This window comes from Coenobita brevimanus, chromosome 77, assembly GCF_032717465.1.
Source record: "Coenobita brevimanus isolate Jiangsu-jjx chromosome 77, ASM3271746v2, whole genome shotgun sequence".
NCBI lineage: Eukaryota > Metazoa > Arthropoda > Malacostraca > Decapoda > Coenobitidae > Coenobita > Coenobita brevimanus.
In genome coordinates this window covers 2,887,738-2,907,847 of record NC_137030.1, presented here as the reverse complement: position 1 = coordinate 2,907,847, position 20,110 = coordinate 2,887,738, and positions in this window count along the sequence as shown.

The following is a 20,110-nucleotide window of genomic DNA, read 5'->3' as shown; positions in this document are numbered from 1 at the left end:
GAAGTCCAGTATTCTTCTAACTTGTGTTTCCAGTTGTGCGGCATTAGCAACATCAATCCAATAAATACAAAAAGTTCGCGGATCGTAAGAGGCACCCATGCTGCCATCCGCGACGTGGATGGCGTGGCCGCCTCACCTTCTCCTTCGCGAACTGGCGCACATTGCCCCTCGTACCTGTTTGTCTCGGTACAGATGTGCTCCATAACCTCGTCGTCAAGGAAGGCCAACAGGTAGTCAAGGCATTCACCATCGTCGTCCACAGGGAAGTCAGCCTGAAGTCCACACTCACTGTCGTCAAAGGGCAGATCCTCAGGCACAAAATCTGATCCCTCTGACGACACGAAGGCATCTAGCGTTCCCTGCCTAGGCTGGGAGGTGCTTGGGGCGGCGGGGGGTGAGGCAGGTCGTGTGGGAGTGGGTGAGGCAGGCTGGGCAACAGTAGGTAAGGCAGGGGCTATCCCAGGCCGTGTTGGTGTTGTGGTGGTGGTGGTGGTGGTGGAAGGGACATTATCACTTGGGTCAAGGTCACCCGCGGTGGCGTGACTCCTGAGTTGCCTAGTGCGAGTTAGCCTTATACTAGGGGACTTAACTCTACTAACACGAACACTAGGCCTACGATAACCTCTCAAATGTAAAGATGCTCTTTTACTTCCCTTTCTCGGTGGTGAAGGAGACTCCGACGACTCAGGAGACAGGACAGCAGACGAGGAGGACGAGAGAACAGGGCTGGGAGTACGTGGCGGGCTTGCGGTGGTGTGACGTGGCGTAGGGGACAATGGCGGTGAGCTGGGGTCTCCGCTCCTCTTCCTTTTCTCCCCCTTCCCATATTCGAGGCCCCTTCTCACCGGAGCCTTCCCTGTTGAGGTGCTGGGCACTGACACAGTCTCCTCCGGCACAGAAACAATCACTTCTGGGCCGGAATCAGCACTAGATTGTGTCTCTGACTCAGCCAGGCTCGACCAAACACCGACGTCACTGCCATAGTCCATTGAGGCTTTCAAAAGTTCTGAGGCTATTGCAGAGTCACTTAGCCCCTTTGTAGTTACTGGTAAGGTTTTGAAGGGGGTTGAGGTCACAAAACCCTTTTTCGGAGGGCTAGAAGGCACAGACTCAGAAGAGCTCGAGTTAGACATGGTGTCACCGTGGCAGATTTGCGTGGACTGACGCTATTCTGGGGCAAACCGCGCGAAAAAATGACAGTGTGACAACTGGGGAAACAAGCGTTTCCCAATAGCAAAAAGTGCTTGCGAGATGACGGCGCAGATTGACACGTATCAGCCGTCCGCGCGTTGCCATATCGCACGACGAGGGAGGGCCGCGCATCGGTGCGTCGGTGGGTAAAAAAAATGAGACTTGGCAACAACCGAGGTCAGTAGTACAAAGGTCAAGTGTGCTAAACGTAGCTCACGGGTGGCGGGACTGATAGACAATACCAGCTGGAGCATGCTTGCCCGCGGTTATTCAAAATTAACTCAAATCGCAAACGCGACGACCCGCCGTTCTGCCCTTTGGGCCAACCGTCGCAAATGCGACGATCCGCGTTTTAGGGGTTAACTAACATAAGAACATAGAGAGAGGGGGATGCAGAGGTTTATCTGATTATATAACTGTTATGCATTGTAAAACTGAGAGGAGTGATGTGAATATAGGCAGAGAGGAGTACTTTGAGTGAAACTGAAGTGGAGAAGCTGAGAAAGAAGCGATGTCAGATGAATGCAGGCAAAGGGTACTGGAGGAGTTAGTTAACATTAAGAATCTTCTTGGTTACTAGTCATATCAGGCCTTCAGTTTGTCTATCAGTCTTATTCTTAAACATTTCCTTCCCTTGTAGAGGCATGGGAAGGAAATCTTTAGCTGAATTGGTAGTCTTTAAAAATTTCTTCCCTTCCTGAGCCGCTCGAAGGTAAAGATTATTACTCTGTGCAGCAGAAATTATTGGAACTTGAAGGAATTCCTTGACCCATCTTCCAAAATTTCTTCATAATTTTTGTGCTTTCTATTGTGGTTCATTGTCTTATATATATTTAAAATGTTGACAGTAGTTACTGTATAGCTTTATTGATGCAGTTTACAGTGCTGTACTAATGTTTAAGTGCTATTTGTATCTCTTTAAAAGTGTTACCCATGTCGGCTGAGATAATAGACAAACAGAGCAGATGACGTACTACCTCTGATATTCATCCAGTCTTATATGATCTGACACTGACAAAACTTATACATTATGGTTAGGGTCACACGAAGATTCTTTTCAGGAAACGTTTTGGTTGTTAATTTGCCTGACAAAGGAAAATTGCCATCAGGGTCACACGAGTGGTTCAGCTCATGTCTTCCAGCTGGAAAAAAACAAGTGAGCGCCGCCATGCGAGTACTCGAGACGGACATTAACAGGTGATTCTTACACATACTAATAACAACATTAAGCATAATAATAATCCTCGAATATAATTTATTATCAAAATATTATCTTGAAGAGTGAATACCACTGTGGTGTTGGCCAGAATGGAATTATGGCTGAATACAAACCAACAGTATGGATATGGTGGTGATCTCCAACATCTCAAATGTGTTGTGCTTTCATTATCCAGCATGAGATATGCGTGTTTTGATGTATTGGTTTATATATTTAACACTCCACCGTGCCAAAGGATGGGTCATTTTAGTTTAACAGGGCTGTCAACCTGAACATTTTTCATTCCCTTCCAAGGAAATATTTAAGCATTCTGAAGGGAAAGAAAAATCCTTCAAAGGGAAGGAAAAGTTTAGGGAAGGAATTATTTTTAAGAATATGGCCGTATATCTTGCCATCAAATGTTAGAATCTCCTTGGTTACTAGTCATATCATACTTCTTTCCTGTTATCATACTCTAGAATCTCCTTGGTTACTAATCAAGTCAAACTCATTCCTGATATCATCAAGGTTACTAGTTAAATCAAACCTCTATTTCTTGCAATCAAGCTTTAGAATCTCCTTGGTTATTAGTCAAATCACCTCTCCTGCAATCACACTCTAGAATCTCCATGGTTACTAGTCAAATCAAACTTCTGTTTCATGCAGTCAAGCTTTACAGTCTCCCTGGTTACTAGTCAAACTTATGTTTCCTGCAGTCAGGTTTTAGACTTTCCTTGGTTACCAGTCAAATCAAACCTTTTTCCTGCAATTGCACAATAGAATCTCCATGGTTAAGAGTGAAATCAAACACCTGTTTTGTGCAGTCAAGCTTTAGAATCTCCTCAGTTACTAGTAAGATCAAACTTCTGTGTCCTGCAGTCAACCTTCATGTTGTTGTCATTGTTGACATCTAAGTCAAATCCTCATCGTTGGAGATGGAGGTATTTAAGTAACCTCTTCATGGATTTCTTCCCTCCTTTCGTTTCTGTCATAAATTTCATGGTACATTTCCTCTTTTTGCCTCATGTACTTTTTGAAATTTATCAAAGTTATGTCCTATTTTTCTGATTGTATCTGAATGGATGGAAGTAAAAGTGCAGTTTTAGGCCGAGTTAGATTGAAAGGGGCATATGACATTTTAACCCAGCCATTGAGTTGCGTTTGATCCCAGGAGGAAGCCAGCTCAACTCAATGCCGGTCCCAAGCCCGGATAAATTGGGGAGGGTTGGTGTCAGGATTGGGTATCCGGCCGTAAAAATTTGCCAAGCCCTGACACGGTATGGCTCATTACCATATCGGTTTAGCGTACTGAATTTCAGGTGTTTTCACTGGCTAAATTGAGTAAATGTCCCCCCTTTCCCTCCCCCTTATCTCTCTCACTGTCTCTCTTCCTGTGAAGTCTGGGTGGCTGGGTACTTAGAATAGTCCACACATACACACCCCGCCCGTTTCTGTCAATTTGATGTCGTTTCGCCATATGTGTTTGTTGTGTGGGGATGGTCTTCTTACCAAGGGGTCGCTAAGAAGGGGTCTTAAAAGTGATGCCCTGGCCCTAGGATGTACTGCGCGAACCCACAACAGGCACGTAAGGTGAACGGCGAGATGTCACAAAGGTGGGACGTTCCGGCCATCACATGCACTCGGCCCTTGCGTGTGACAATCACGTGGTTGCTTGTTTTTTATTTTTTTCCATTGAATAATGTCTTTTCAATTTTGATTTTAGTAATTTTTATCACAGATGTTTCTTATATGCCGTGTGGGTGTTGGATGTACCTGAGAGGACGCTTTTGAGGCCATAACCCTTGCGCACAAACAATCAGGCTATATGCCATTTTCACCCTGTTTAGCACCATATCTGTGGGGTCATCAACATCAGAGGCACTGATGTCATTCCTGATGGTGTTGGACTTGTTGAATTGAGTATAGTCTGGGCCGATGTGTTGCTCATAATCAGGGCACCAGCACTTATCTGAATGTCACACGTAGGACGCTGATACATATTTCACATCCTCTCAGTCTTCACGCACCGTTGCCTAGTTAGGCGAGGAACCCCAACCACCCGTTGCGATTCAGATCTGTTTTGGCCACCTACACATGCAGCACCTGAATATTCTACATCAGTAACTGGAAAGCTGAAAGGCATTTGTGTGTGTGTGTTTTGATATATAACTAGGGTGTCTCCTTCTCTTAAGTTTGTAAATGGGTGATTTTTTTTTTTTTTTTACAAAGTAGGATGTCACCAAGTGATTAGGTTTCTAAATTGGACGAACTTTTCTACATTAGAAAAGTAAGATGTCGCCAAAATGTCACCAAGCTACACCTTACAAGAGTATTTGCGCAAAGCCTGTGATATGGCTGGCTTGATTTGCATAGCAGAACGCAGAATTCTTTTGATGTAGATTAGTTAGGTGGAAGGTGCCACTTGTGCATGACCGTGTGCGCAACTGGCTGGCTTGATTTGCATAGCAGAACGCAGAATTCTTTTGATGTAGATTAGTTAGGTGGAAGGTGCCACTTGTGCATGACCGTGTGCGCAACCGGATATTTGTTTGCGGCTGGCGTTCGATCCCGTTCTCTGTGAGCTCACCATTCCGTGCACACCAGCTCCTGTTCTTGGTGTGTTTTCTTTGTCATGCACACCAGCTCCGATTGGTGTGTTTTCTCCTCATGCACACCATTTCCTGTTTTTGGTGTGCTTTCTTTGTCTCAGGCACACCAATTCCTGTTGGTGTGTTTTCACCTTCACACACACACACCATTTCCTGTTGGTGTGTTTTCTATTTCTCACACACATCAATTCCTGTTGGTGTGTTTTCTCCTCACACACACACACCAGTTCCTGTTGGTGTGTTTTCTCCTCACACACACCAGTTCCTGTTGGTGTGTTTTTTCCTTCTCACATGCATCAGTTCCTGTGGGTGTGTTTTCACCCCCGTGCACACACCAGTTCCTATTGGTGTGTTTTCTCTTTCTCACACACCAGTTCCTGTTCTTGGTTTGTTTGAAAGAAGATCAAGACCAAGATGAAGATCAGTAAGAAGTTGAAGGCTGTATTTAATGGCTCCAGTTTGAAATGTTTCTCCTAAGATCAAACATTTACTGCCATCAGTTAACACAGAGACAGACTATCATGTATAACTGCAAGGCCTATTCAGTGATGATGATGGCTGCACGTCCAATGGTAGGGTGGTTGGGACGGGCATGGTGTGGGTCCGAGCAGCTTACCTCCTCGTGGTGGACCTGGGTAGAGTGATCTTCATGTATATATTGTTGCTTTTGCTCCAGGTTCATTGGAAGTATGAACCCTGTGGAGAGCAGCCTGAAATTGCCCTCCTGCATCCCACAACCCTTGTTTGGGAGATGAGTCGAGGGATGTTGAAATTGTCTTGCAGCCCACGACCCTTGTTTGGGAGAGAAGAGTTGAGGGATGTTGATATTGTCCTCTTATAGCCCATGACTCTTGTTTGGGAGAGAAGAGTCAAGGGATGTTTAAATTGTCCTCTTGCAGCCCACAACCTTTGTTTGGGAGATGAATCGAGGGATGTTTGTGTAAGTGGGCAGTAGAAGCACCCAGTTATATCAGTGCCACCACATGAAGGCATTCCTCTCCACGACCATATATGAGTTACTAGAAGCACATGAATGAAGATCACTCTAGCTGAAAGCTGCAATTTATTGACAAACTTTGTCTAGCAACACAGTTATTTAGTGGCATTAAAATATATGCTTGGTAACAAAAGATATGCTTGGTGACATTACAATACATGCATGGTGACATTAACTTTTATGCTTGGTGACACAGAGAGGTTCTTAGTGACAGGTAGAGAGGTTTGGTGACAAATCATTGGTGACATTACTAAGAGGTTTGGTGACGTAATACTTGGTGACGTTACTTAGAGGTTTAGTGATGAGGTACTTGGACTACTTTGTGGTTTGGTGACATCTTAAAATAATGGTGACATCGTAAAGCGAATCAGTTTTATAAAAGGAAAGAAAAAATCACTCCATGCAGCAAAGCATAGTGTAATAATATTGTATTTTATATGTACATGTTTGAGATGGACTTTATAACATGTTTGAGATGGAATTTATAGGTCAGTATATAGGTACTGTATTTTGTCTTGTTATGCCTTACATTGCTTCTTTTTGGTGTTTTCTGTTATACCCCAAGGCCAGTCTTGTGCTTGTTATATTTTTCAGATATATTTTTTCTTACACCTCAATAGCTTCTTTTGGTATATTTTACTTATACCACAAGTCTAGTATAATGCTTGTTATATTTTTCAGACTAGCTGATCAGACCAAATGCGGGAGAATATCCCCTCAGGGCTGCGTCATCACTTATTCATTCACAATTTCTCTCCATTTATTTCTGTCACGCACAGCCACTCTTCCTTGCTCAACAGACATCCCTCTCGCATCCAGCGCTCTCTTCACACTGTCCATCCATCCTATTCGTGGTCTTCCTCTCAGTCTTACACCTCTCACATCAGATCTAGTTATCTTTTTCACCAATCGCTCATTATCCATTCTCTCCATATGCCCAAACCATTGCAACACCCTCTGCTCAACTCTACCAGCCATCTCCCGAACAACTCCAGTTCTCCTTCGCACTTCATCATTTCGCACTCGATCCATACGCGTCACTCCACACATACTCCTCAGACATCTCATCTCCATTACATTCAAACTTTTCCTCTCTGCTACACCCATATTCCATGTTTCAGCCCCATATAACGCAGTCGGTACCACAACACCCTCATACAGCCTTCTCTTTACATCCATTCTAAGCGAACGACATTTAAACACTTTTTTCATTCCTCCCAGCACCTTTCCTACTTCATTTATTCTAAACTTCACTTCTGCATCTATTCTTCCATCCACAGCAACATGTGACCCTAGATATTTAAAACAATCTACCTCCTCAAGCAACTCACCATTCAAAACTATATTCATCCCCCTACCATCTATCAACCTCGTACACTTCATCACTTTACTCTTATTCTCATTTACTTTCAATTTCCTCCTTTCACACACCCTTCCAAATTCCTCTACCGACTGTCTCAATCTCTCCTCTGAATCAGTCACCAGTGCAGTATCATCTGCAAACAGCAGCTGCTTCAGATTCCACTCTCCTCCATCAACATTTACCAGACTCAGACCACCTAAAACTCTTGCATTCACCTCCCTTACAACACCATCCATGTAAATATTAAACAACCAAGGCGACATCACACATCCCTGTCGCAGCCCCACTCTCACGGGAAACCAATCACTCACAGCATTTCCCACTCTTACACACGCTCTACTATTTACATAAAAACTTTTCACCCCTTTTAGTAACCTACCATCAAGTCCATACAATCTTAAAACAGTCCACAAAGCCTCCCTATCAATTCTATCATACGCTTTCTCTAAATCCATAAATGCCCAAAACACATCCTTGCCTTTCGCTAAATACTTTTCTCACACTTGTCTCACAGCAAACACCTGATCAACGCATCCCCTCCCTCTCCTAAAGCCACACTGCTCATCACTAATCACTCCCTCTGTACCCTCTCTAACTCTCATAATTAACACTCTACCATACACTTTACCTACAACACTCAACAGACTTATACCCCTAAAGCTAGTACATTCATACTTATCACCCTTGCCTTTATACAACGGGACCACAGAAGCACTTGCCCAGTCAGTTGGCACCATACCTTTCTCAAAGCACACATTCAATAATCTTACTAACCAGTCAACAATAGTCACTCCACCACCCTTCAGGCATTCCACAGCACACCCATCCATACCTGCAGCTTTCCCTGTTTTCATCTCCTTTACTGCCTTCTCCACTTCCTCCTTCGTGATCAAAGAATCATTCAACTCTCCCAACACATTTATTCCTTGCACCCTTCTATCTGCCACAATCTCAGCCACCCTTTCCTCCTCTACATTTAACAATCTTTCAAAATACTCTGCCCATCTCTTCCTTACTGCATCCATCTCAATTAACATCCTTCCATCCTCTGCTTTTACTCGTTCTTCCTTCCCAGACTCTCCCTTTCGCACCCTTTTCACCTCCTTCCAAAACATTTTCTTATTCTGTTGAAAATTCTCTGTCAGCCGCCTGCCCCACCTCTCATCTGCTGCCACTTTAGCATCACGCACAGCCCTTCTCGCTCTATTCCTCTTTTCCTTATACCTTTCATATGACATCTCATCCTTCCTCTGCAGCCACACTTCATATGCACGTCTCTTCTCAGCCACAGCCATACTTACTTCCTCGCACCACCATTCACTTCCTTTTCTTACACCACCACCCACACGTCTCACACCACACTTGTGCGGGTAAGGGGATGGGTCTGTTATGATGTGGCAGGGGTAAACCAGTTCTGCTGTCGGGCCCTGCTGTGGATGTCACTGCTTGCATTGCGCAGTTGACCCTTGTGCGGTGTGATGCGGTGAGGATCTGTCCGTTCTCCCCTTTGGGGCTAAGATGCGAATGAATGTGTTTGAATGGATGAGTAAATGGAGAGTGAGTCGTCCTGTCTCGGCTACCTCCCTTTCCTTGGGGGAAGCAGCCTAGGTATATAGATAGATAGATAGATATTTTTCAGATATATTTTGTCTTACCTCAGCTTCTTTTGATACATTTCCTGTTATACCACAAATTCAGTCTCATGAACGTAGCTGTGTGTGGATTATTTATCTGTGTTATGAACAAAATTTGCAGTGCTTGCAGCATTGGAACTCTGAATTCTGGCATTGTGTAGGGTAGGTGTTATGACTGTAGACTATGTTGTGTTGAAATCTGAAGGTTTGCTAAGAGTCGTATTCAGACTTGTGGAATACATAGGATGTAACTCTAATAGTGTGTCTTAATTGGGGGGGGGGAATTTAGAAAACTTGTAAAATGCAAACTGTAGCCATTCTCATAGATGTTGAGTTTTATGTTCACAGATTGCATGTGTTGTGACTGTGTGGTACCTGATGTGTGAAAGTGTGTTGTTGTGTGAGAGGTTGCATTGCAGTTTGTACTTATTGAATTATCTGAGTTGTATTTTGTGTTGCCATTGTAGCAGGGAAGGGTGGTGACTGTGTTGCATTCTGGTTAGGTGGTCTTGTCTTTCTGGATTGGGTAGTTTCTTAGGGGTGTTGTCTGGTGGAGGTTTGTGAAGGGTGCTATTTGGTTGAAGGTTTTGGATGGCCGTGTTTGTGTGTGTGTGTGTGTATGAAATATTGTGCTGGGTGGAGAGAGAGAAATGTTAGTGAAACAATTTGTATAGTGTTTGGTGGTTTTCCTCTTTGTTTCTCTGTGGTGGAAGGTGATGCAACATACAGTTGCAGGGTTGAGAAGTGTTAACCTGAAGTGATGAACTCTCTCTCATGTGATCCTCTTTTGGGAGTACTTTTGTTTCTTGATAAAAGTGATGTGAATTTGTGGCCTTTGTGCATCCAGTCATTATTCCAAAGGCTTTGTTTTGTGTTTTAAGCTTTTCCATTTTTGTGCCAGTTAAATAGGGAGCTCGTCTTGTGTAAGTCACTGTTAATGAATTGTTCATAGGATTTATGTTGTATGAAGGTGGTACCTGTTATTGTTTTCAAGACATTGAGTTTATGATATGCATTTGCTCTGATGTTATATACTGTATGTATTGAGAAAAGGTCATGTGTTCCCTTAGTAGATATTAGAATTTTAGGTGTCTTTCCAGTGGGAGTGGTTGCTTGAGTAGGGTAACATGAGGGTATGTTTGAGGTGTTAGTCTGGAGTTGTGAGGGTGATGGTTAATTTGGTTAGTGTAAGTCATTTTATGTAAGCCTGTGTTAAAGTGAGTGTACCATAGGTACTGTTGGGGATTATCTGCTAACTGTTGAGTTTGTGTTATGAAACAGTTGCTAGGTTATTGGGATTGAATAGGAATGTTGCTAGAGATCAAGCAGCATGGAGAGCTGACATTAGGTGCCCAAGGCTGACACATGCAAGCATGTTGGACCCTTTATATCTGAGACAGTTTATTTTTTATTTCATTATTATTTAGATGGTGAAAAAATATATTTGAGTGAAAGTGAGAGGAGGTAATGTAGGCCAAGAATGTGGATGGATATGATGAACGAGCACTGTTTACAAAAACAGTTAAAGATGGTGGGGGTAGGAAATGGACTGGGTTGAGTTGATTGGAGAAGTATGTATGGAGGAGCATATGATAAAAGTTTAATGTCCCATATTTAACTTTATTAATCTTTAGTCTTCCGAATGAATTGTATTCATTGTAACGTGAAGTGCATCTGTGTAGAAATATATGTACATTATACATTTGCCTGTGAAGCTTAATATAGGATTCTTGGGCTTGAATAGTGAGTGTTAGTATGTGGTTCTCTTCATTACTAATTTTGTTGGATCATTTATTCCACTTTTATGTTTTCCGTCCTTGCACTCTGGACCTCACTGTACTCCATCTGTAAATGGGAAATAGAATGTGGGATGGTAACAATGATTAATTTTTTAGAGTGTCAGTCTTTTGAGTCTTGGTTATATCTTTTTCAATTTGTTCTTGCTGCAACAAGATTGTTCTATTCTTTAATTATGAAAATTTTTATCAACACCATATTGTTTTATTCAACTTAGGAAAGGTTTAATTATGAAAGTTTTAACTGAAGCTGCATTGAACTCCTTCAATTTAAAGAGCTTATCCCAAGATGGAATAAAAGACATAATAATAATAATAATAATAATAATAATAGTACTGTGACATGAAAATGACATCATCATGCTCAGTGGGTTAATATTAATAAGAATTGTTTTAGTAGATCTTTTCACCTATTGTGGTACACTGGTATGTAGATGTTATTTTTGTTGTAACGTAAGTACAGTACCACACTGATCTAATTAATGCAGTTTATGGTTCACACCTTCCATGATAGCCAAATGTCATCACATGATTATTTTGTTTATCTTAATAACTCTTTGTTAATATTGTCAGTATTGTAATGTACATATGCAGACATAAATACTGTACTGATCAAATTAAGGTAATAATGATGCAGCAGTCACTTTCAAATGACAATAATGCAGTTTAGGAGAGTTTTTTAAATAGAAAAAAGGAAACTGTCTGCATCTGTGCATTACTTTGCACCAACTCCAGAAACTGACATCAGTAAGGTGGTTGATAGTTGTACAGTAAGCATTATATATTTTTTTTTTTCCTTCAAGTATTTGTGAATGCCCATTGTTAAAATTAATTCTAGATGTATTAAAAATGCCTTTGTCAATTTCTTCCTCCACCTTTTGCCCTCTTCCCCCTCCTGTTCACTGTCCCCATTCTCCCCATCCTCTTACTCTTACACTCCCTCCTCCCTTTGCCTCTCCTCCCCTCCTGCTACATCCTCTCCTCCCCTCCTTCTGCTACATCCTCTCCTCCCCTCCTCCCTCCCTCTTTCTTTCTTTCCATCCTCCCTCTCCCTCTTCCTCTCCTCCCCCTCTCTTTCCCTCCCCTCTCCATTAATCTACTTCTCCTCTTCCCCTCATCCATCTTCCTGTTGTCCCTTCCTCCTCATTCCTCCTGTCCCCTCCCCATCTTCCATCTTTCTCTACTTCTCTTCCCTTACCCTCTCCTTCTCCATCTTCCTCTTCTCCCCTTCCCATTCTTCTACCTCTCCTTCCCTCCCCTCCTTCCTTTTCCTTTTTTCTTCTTCCTCTTCCTTCCCATCCTTCTATCTCTTCTCCCCCTTCCTCTTCCTCTCCTCCTCTTTCCCTTCCTCTTCTCCCTCTGCTTCTTCTCTCCATCCCCTCCCTAATGCTTTTCCTCTCCTCCTCCTGTCCTCCCCCTCCCTCTTGTTTTTCCTCTCCTTCCCTCCTCCCTTCTCTTCTGTCTTCTGTCCTCCTCTCCTTCCTTCTTCCTCTTTCCCCCTCCTCCTCTCTCTTGCTCATACTTTCCTTCCCTCCTTCCTCTCCCTCCCTCTTGCTCTTCCCCTCCTCCTCTCCCTCCCTCTTACTCTTCCTTGCCTTCCCTCCTTTCCCTCCCTCTTGCTCTTCCTCTCCTTCTCCTTCCCTCCTTCTTGCTCTTCCTCTCCTTCTTGCTCTTCCTCTCCTTCTCCTTCCCTCCTTCTTGCTCTTCCTCTCCTTCTCCTTCCCTCCTACTTGCTCTTCCTCTCCTTCTCCTTCCCTCCTTCTTGCTCTTCCTCTCCTTCTCCTTCCCTCCTTCTTGCTCCTCCTCTTCTTCCCTCCTCCCTTTTCTCCTCCTCTCCTTCCCTCTTCTCCTCCTCTCCTTTCCCCTTCTATCATCTTTCCTTCCAGCTTCTCTTCCTCATCTCCTTCCTTCTTCTCCCTCCTCTTTTCCTCCCCCCTCCCTCCCTTCCTCTTCTCCTTCCCCTTCCTCTCCCCCCCTCTTTCCCTCTTCTCCTGTCCTTCCTTCTTCCCTCTTCTCTTCCTCCTCCCCCTACCCTCCCTTCCTCTTCTCCTCCCCCTACCCTCCCTTCCTCTTCTCCTTCCCCTTCCCTCCCTCTCCCCCCCTCTTGCTCTTCCTCTCCATCCCTCCTCCCTCTTCTCCTCTCCTCCTCCCCTTCCCTCCCTCTTCCTCTTCCTCTCTCCCCCCTCCTGCTCTTTCTCTCCTTCCCTCTTCTCCTTCTCTGTTCCCCACCTCTTCTCCTCCCCCATCCCTCTTCCTCTCCCTCCCTCCTCCCACTTCTCCTCTCCCTCCCTCTTGCTCTTCCTCTCCTTCCCTCTTCTCCTCCCCCCTCTTGCTCTTTCCTTCCCTCCTTCTTCTTCTCCTCCTCTCCTTCCCTCTTGCTCTTCCTCTCCTCCTGCCTCCTTTCTCTCACTCCCTCTTGCTCTTCCTCTCCTTCCCCCCTCCCTCCCTCTTGCTCTTCCTGTTCTCCTTCCCTTCCTCTCCCTCCTGCTCTTCCTTTCCCTCCCTCCTCCCACTTTTTTCCCTCTTGCTCTTCCCCTCCTCCCCCCCCCTCTTCCTCCTTCCCCTTCCCTCCCTCTTGCTCTTCCTCTCCTCCCCTTTTCTCCTCCTCCTCTCCCTCCCTCTGCCCCCTGCCCTTCTCCCTCCCTCTGCCCCCTGCCCTTCTCCCTCTTCTCCTCCTCTCCCTCTTGCTCTTCCCTTTCCCCCTTCCTCCTCCTCTCGTTCCCTCCCTCTTGCTCTTCCCCTCTCCTTCCCTCTTCTCCTCCTCCAGAAGAGGGAGGGGGGTAGAAAAAGGAAGAGAGGAAGCAGGGTAAATGAGGAGGAAGGTAAAAGAGGGGAGGAGGAAGGGGGAGTGAAAGGCATCAGCAAGAATTAAATTATCGTACTGGCAAGGAAAAAAATGGATTAATAAGCCTATACCATTTTATTAGTCTTTCTACACACAGCATAAGCTACGTAAAAGCAGTTGGGGAAAAAAAAAAAAGAAGAGAGGAAGGGGGATAGAGGAGGAGGAGAAGAGGAATGGGGGGTAGAAGAGGAGGAAAAGAGGAAGGAGGATAGAAGAATAGGAGAGGAAGGGGTAGAAGAGGAGGAGGAGGAAAAGAGGAAGTGGGGGGAGGAGGAGAAAAAGAGGAAGGGGGGGTAGAGGAGGAGGAAAAGAGGAAGGGGGGGTAGAGGAGGAGGAAAAGAGGAAGGGGGGGTAGAGGAGGAGGAAAAGAGGAAGGGGGGGTAGAGGAGGAGGAAAAGAGGAAGGGGGGGTAGAGGAGGAGGAAAAGAGGAAGGGGGGGTAGAGGAGGAGGAAAAGAGGAAGGGGGGGTAGAGGAGGAGGAAGGGGGGGTAGAGGAGGAGGAAGGGGGGGTAGAGGAGGAGGAAAACAGGAAGGGGGGATAGAGGAAGAGGAAAACAGGAAGGGGGGATAGAAGAGGAGGAGGAGAATGGGGGGGTAGAAGAGGAGGAGGAGGAAGGGGGGATAGAAGAGGAGGAAGAAAGGAAACGGGAGGAGGAGAGAACGAGAAGGTGGAGTAGAAGAGGACGAGGAAGGGGGGGTAGAAGAGGAGGAGGAGAGAAAGGGGGGTAGAAGAGGAGGAGGAGAGAAAGGGGGGTAGAAGAGGAGGAGGAGAGAAAGGGGGGTAGAAGAGGAGGAGGAGAGAAAGGGGGGTAGAAGAGGAGGAGGAGATGAAGGGGGAGGTAGAAAAGGAGAGGAAAGGGGGATAGGAGAGGATGGGAAGGGGAGGTAGAACAAGAGGAGGAGGTGAGGAAGGGGGGGTAGAACAGGAAGAGGGAGGTAGAAGAGGAGGAGGAGAGGAAGGGAGGGGAGGGTAGAAGAGAGAAAGGGAGGGGAGGGTAGAAGAGGAGAGGAAGTAGGGGTAGGAGACGAAGTGAGGGTAAAAGAGAGGAAGGGGGTAGAAGACAAGGGAGGCAGAAGAGGATGAAAGGAAGGGAGGGTAGAGGAGGAGGAAGAGAGGACAGGGGGTAGAAGAGAAGGTGGAAGAGGAAAGGGGGGTAAAAAGTGATGAAACAAAGGAGGGGTAGAAGAGGAGGAGAGGGTAGGGGAGGAGAGAGGTTAGGGGGGTAGAAAAGGAGGAGAGGATGGGGGGGGTAGAAGAGGAGGAGGAGAGGAAGGGGGGTAGAAGAGGAGGAGGAGAGGAAGGGGGGGTAGAAGAGGAGGAGGAGAGGAAGGGGGGGGTAGAAGAGGAGGAGGAGAGGAAGGGGGGGGTAGAAGAGGAGGAGGAGAGGAAGGGGGAGGTAGAAGAGGAGGAGGAGAGGAAGGGGGAGGTAGAAGAGGAGAGGAAAGGGGGGTAGAAGAGGAGGAGACGAAAAGGGGGTAGAAGAGGGGAGGGGGAGGGTAGAAGAGGAGGGGAAGGGGGGGTAGAACAAGGAGAGGAAGTAGGGGTAGGAGACGAAGTGAGGGTAAAAGGAGAGGAAGGGGGTAGAAGACAAGGGAGGCAGAAGAGGATGAAAGGAAGAGAGGACAGGGGGGTAGAAGAGAAGGTGGAGAGGGAGGTGGAAGAAGGAGAGGAAGGGGGGTAGAAAAGGATGAAACAAAGGAGGGGTATAAGAGGAGAGAGGATGGGGGGGGTAGGAGAGGATTGGGGGGGTAGAAGATGGGGAGGGTAGGAGAGGATTGGGGGGGTAGAAGAGGAGGAGGAAAGGATGGGGGGGGGTAGAAGATATGTAGAGGAAGGGAGGATAGAAAAAAAGGACAGGAGGGGTAGAAGACAAGGTGGAGAGGAAGGGGGGTAGAAGAGGAGGGGAAGAGGGAGGGAGAACAGGAGAGGAAAGGGGGGTAGAAGAGGAGAGAAATGGGAGGGGTACAAGAGGAAAGGGAAGGTACAAGAGGAAGGGGGGGTAGAGGAGTAGAAGAGGAAGTGAGGGTCAAAAAGGAAAGGAAAGGGGGGGGGGAGTAGAAGAGGAGGAGGAGAGGAAGTGAGGATAGAAGAGGAGGGGATAGAAGATAAGAGGAAGGGGGGAGTAGAAGAGGAGGGGAAGGGGGGAGTAGAAGAGGAGAGGAAGGGGGGTGGAAGAGGAGGAGAGGAAGTGAGGGTAGAAGAAAGGGAGGGCAGAAGAGGAGAGGATGAAGGGGGATAGAAAAGGAGAGAAGCAGGGGGTAGAAGAGGAAATGAATGGGGGTAGAGAAGGAGGGGAAGGGGGGGGGTGGAAAAGGAGAGGAAGGGGGGGGATGGAGGAAAGGTGGTAGAAGAGAGGGAGGGGGGTAGAAGAAAACGGAGTGGAAGAAGAGGTTGAAGAGGAAAAAAGAAGAGGAGTGGAAGGAGGGGTAGAAGAGGAAAGGGGGGAGGGGGTAGAACAGGAAGACGGGAAGGGGGAAAAGTAAAAGAGGAAGGAGGGGTAAAGGAGGAAAGGAAGGGGGGTTAGAAGAGGAGAGTAGGGGAGAGATGTAAAAGTGGAAAGGGGGAGTAGTAGTAGAGGAGGGGGAGGAGGAAGGGAAGGTAGACGAGGAGAGGAAAGGCTACAAGATGAGGAAGAGAAGTTATAGGTAGGAAGGGGGAAGTAGAAGAGGAAGGGGGAGTGGAAGGAGGGGTAGAAAAAGAGGAAAGAAAGGAGGGGGTAGAAAAAGAGGAAAGAAAGGAGGGGGTAGAAGAGAAGAGGAAGGGGGTGTACAAAAGGAGGACAGGAAGGGAGGAGAAGTAGAAAAGGAGGATGAAAGGGGGGGTAGAAAAGGAAGAGGGAAGGAGTAGAAGAGGAGAGGAAGAAAGGGGGAGTAGAAAAGGAAGAGGGAAGGAGTAGAAGAGGAGAGGAAGGGGTACAAGATGAGGAAGAGAAGTTGGAGCGGAAAAGGGGGAAGATGAGGGAGGTAAGAATGTGGGAGTAGAAAAGAAGGGGGGGGAAGATGAGGAGGAAAGTATAGGGGAGTAGAAAAGGGGGGAAAGATAAGGAAAGGATGGTGGGGGGGTTTGAAGATGAGGAGACAATGGAGGGAGGAGTAGAAGAGATGAGAGAGGTTAGAAGAGGAAAGGAGGGGGGGGGGAGGAAGATGGGGTAGGAAAAGAATGAAGGTGGAGAGAGGAGTAGAGGGAAGAAAGAGAAAGGGAAGTGCAAGAGAAAATGAAAGGGTTGGGGAAAGAGGAAGAATGGGGGGGGGGGAGAGGAATATGGGATAGGGAAGATGGAGTATGAAAAGAATGAAGGTGAAGACGAGACAGAAGAGTAGGAGGAAGAGGAAAAAAGGAGGTGCAAGAGAAAATGAAAGGGTAGGAAAAGAGAAAGAGGAAGGACAGGGGGAAGGTAGAGGAGGAGGAGGATGTGGAAGGAAGAATAATACAGATAAGAGAAAGGGAGGAAGTGGTAGGGGTTGAGGCAGAGGGAGGAGGAAAGGAGAGGTAGATGACAATGGGGAAAGGGAAGAGAGGAAAAGCAGAGAAGAGGAAGAGGAAGATGCAGATGAGAAACGGGAGGTGGAAGAAGAGGAAGGGGAGGAGAGAAAAAGAAGGGGAAATGGGAGAAGTGGAAAAGAATGAAGAATGAGAGAGAGAAGAAAAGATAAGAGTGGTGGAGAAAACACGATGAGAGAGAGGAGGGGAAGAGAAATGATAGGGTAACGGAGGAAATGGAGAGGGATGGGAGGAAGGGTAAGAGAGGGGAAGTTGGAGATGAGGGTGGAGAGCAGAAGGAGGGGTTGAAGAGGAAAGGGAGAAGAGGTAGATAAGATGAGAGCAGAAGAGGAAGAACAAAAGGAAGGAGTAGAAATGCCAGGAAAAGAGTAAAGATGGAGGAGACAGTGGGAGAGTGAGAGGAGAGGGACAGGAGGATTAGGCAGAGGAGAGGGATGGAAGGAGGAGGAGGAAAGTTGGAGGAGCAGAAGAGGGTGAAGAAAATGGGTCAGGTGGAGGATGAGATGGAGAGAAAGAGGAAGAAGGGGAAGAAAAGATGTAAAACAGATGAAAGGAGGGGTAGAAAAGGAAAGGAAGTTGAGGAGATAAAGGAAGAAGGATGAGGAAGAACAGCAGACAGGAGTGGTAGAAGATGAGCAGGAAAACAAGAACATGGTAGAAGGTGAGCAGGAAAACAAGAACATGGAGGAAAGGAAGTGGGTGAAGAAGACGGAAGGGGAAGAAAACATAAGAGATGGGATGGGGAGAACAGTATTAGGAGAGGAAGAGGAAGAAGATGAACAAAAGAAATTATAAGAGGAAGATAAAGAGGAGAAGAAGGGGGGGGGAGGAGGTGAAGTGGAGACTGAGAGTGAGGAAAGAGAACAAAGATGAGGAGGTGGAAAATGGTAGTAGAAGAGGAAGAGGGAGAAGATGAAAAGAAGAGAAATTAGGAAGAAGACAAAGAGGCGGAGGAGGAGAAGTGGAGACTGAGGGTGAGGAAAGAGAAGATGAGGATGTGGAAAATGAAGAGGAAAATTGAAAGAAGGAAGAATGGGGAGGGGTGGGGAAGATAAGGAGAGGATGAGGGTAGGAAGGAAGCATTATAGATGAATACATAATAGGACAAACAATAATCAAATGCAAACAAAAACTCTTAAACTGAGGTACAATGCCCACAAAAATTTTTTTTTTTTTTTTTTTTTTTTTAAGTGATTATGCTTTACAGTAAATGTTTAACTTTGTTATATTACTAATATGGAATTGCAAAATACTCTTGAAAGTCAGGGACAACTTTAACTATATACCATCATTAAGTGTTCCTGCTGGCTATTATTATTAAATATAGAGATAGCATTTTTTTTTTAATAAAAATAAACTTTCATGTTTATCATCAATACCACCACTATCATTAATACTATCAATACCACCATTAGCATTCATGTTATTATTACTGTAAATGATTTACACTGTGCATCAGTGTGGAAATGCATAAACATCGGATTAAAGTGTGACGCATTTGTTGTCTATTACTAATGATCCTATTTAACGTGAAATGTTGTGGAAACCTTGAAACTTGCCCTTAGAGTAAACTGTGGAATCACACACAAACTTATGTCCATGACTGTGTAAAAAAAAAAAAAAAAAAAAAAAAAAAAAAAAAAAGTAAACTCATTTAACAAGCTTTCACCCAACATATTTTTCACAACAAAACTGCTGGCCAAATTATGAACAATTTTCACATAATATATACACATCGTAATTATGCTGTAGAGATGTGCAGTGAAGGACTGAGGTTAATACAATATCACAAAAGCTTGTAGCTGCATTCTGTAAAAATTTACTTCCATCCTTGTCTATGCATTAACATTTATTAGGCAGATACAATGGTATTTTTTTATATGGAATATCTTGTACTGCTGGAACCTAACCATCACTTGGATCAATTTTCACCTAATACAACAGTTTTCAGGTATATTTCTTCATTGTTAAGTGAGGAATTACTCTTTATAAGTCAAGATACTTTCTGTTGGCATTTTACAAGAGTAAAATAAATTAAAAATACAATTGTAATAATGTGCAGAAAGTGCCTTTAAGATTTAAATGAAAGTGCTAAACAATTTTATTCTATTACGAGGTGCCCCAATGACACTGAAGTTCAGAGTGGATGATCGTACTGCAAGAGCAGTTCAACACTTGACAATGCAAAGTGACCTATATGCACATCAGTGCTGTTCAGTTAGTCACTCTCTGTTCTATTAAATCCTATCACCATCACTTTTAACTCTTATTCTTCACAACCTGTCTCTTCCTCTTTTCTTCAGTAACAGTACTGTCCTATGCAGATGACCAAGCAGCACTTGCAACACCCACACTAAATAAACGGCAGCCTATATCAAACAGTACCAACAGTTACTCAAACACTAACACACATATACCATAATGACTGCTGCACCAACTAAACAATCACTATTTTCATTCCTGATAAAAATCTCAAATGCATCTAAAGTCTTCCTTTTCAATCACTCCTAATCTAGACATCTCAAAATCCAGGACTTATTTTGGATACCCACACAACCTTTTAACCTACAAGCATCAGTATAAAGGCAGCTCATAAACTTGATGCCTTAAAGACACTAAGAGTCACTACCTCTGGATGACAGAATGAACCTCTGACATAAGCAGGGGTCCTCTACACACCAACCCAAAAATGTTAACATCCTAAAACACCACCACACAACAACAAGACCTCCGCATGACTAAATGAGACTGTCTTCTCCCATCCTCACATTAAGTACCTCTTTTCTAGTCACTGAAACAACTTCAACTAGGTTTGAAATAACTTTCTTCCTCTTCAATACCATGCTGAAACCAGAGGTGATAATATGTGATAGTTATGAAGTGTTACAGAGGGAATATAAAGCAATAGTACTTTAATATTCTGCCACAGAGCTATGGAAAACAAGCTTCACAGGGATTAAAATTTCAGCCTTATC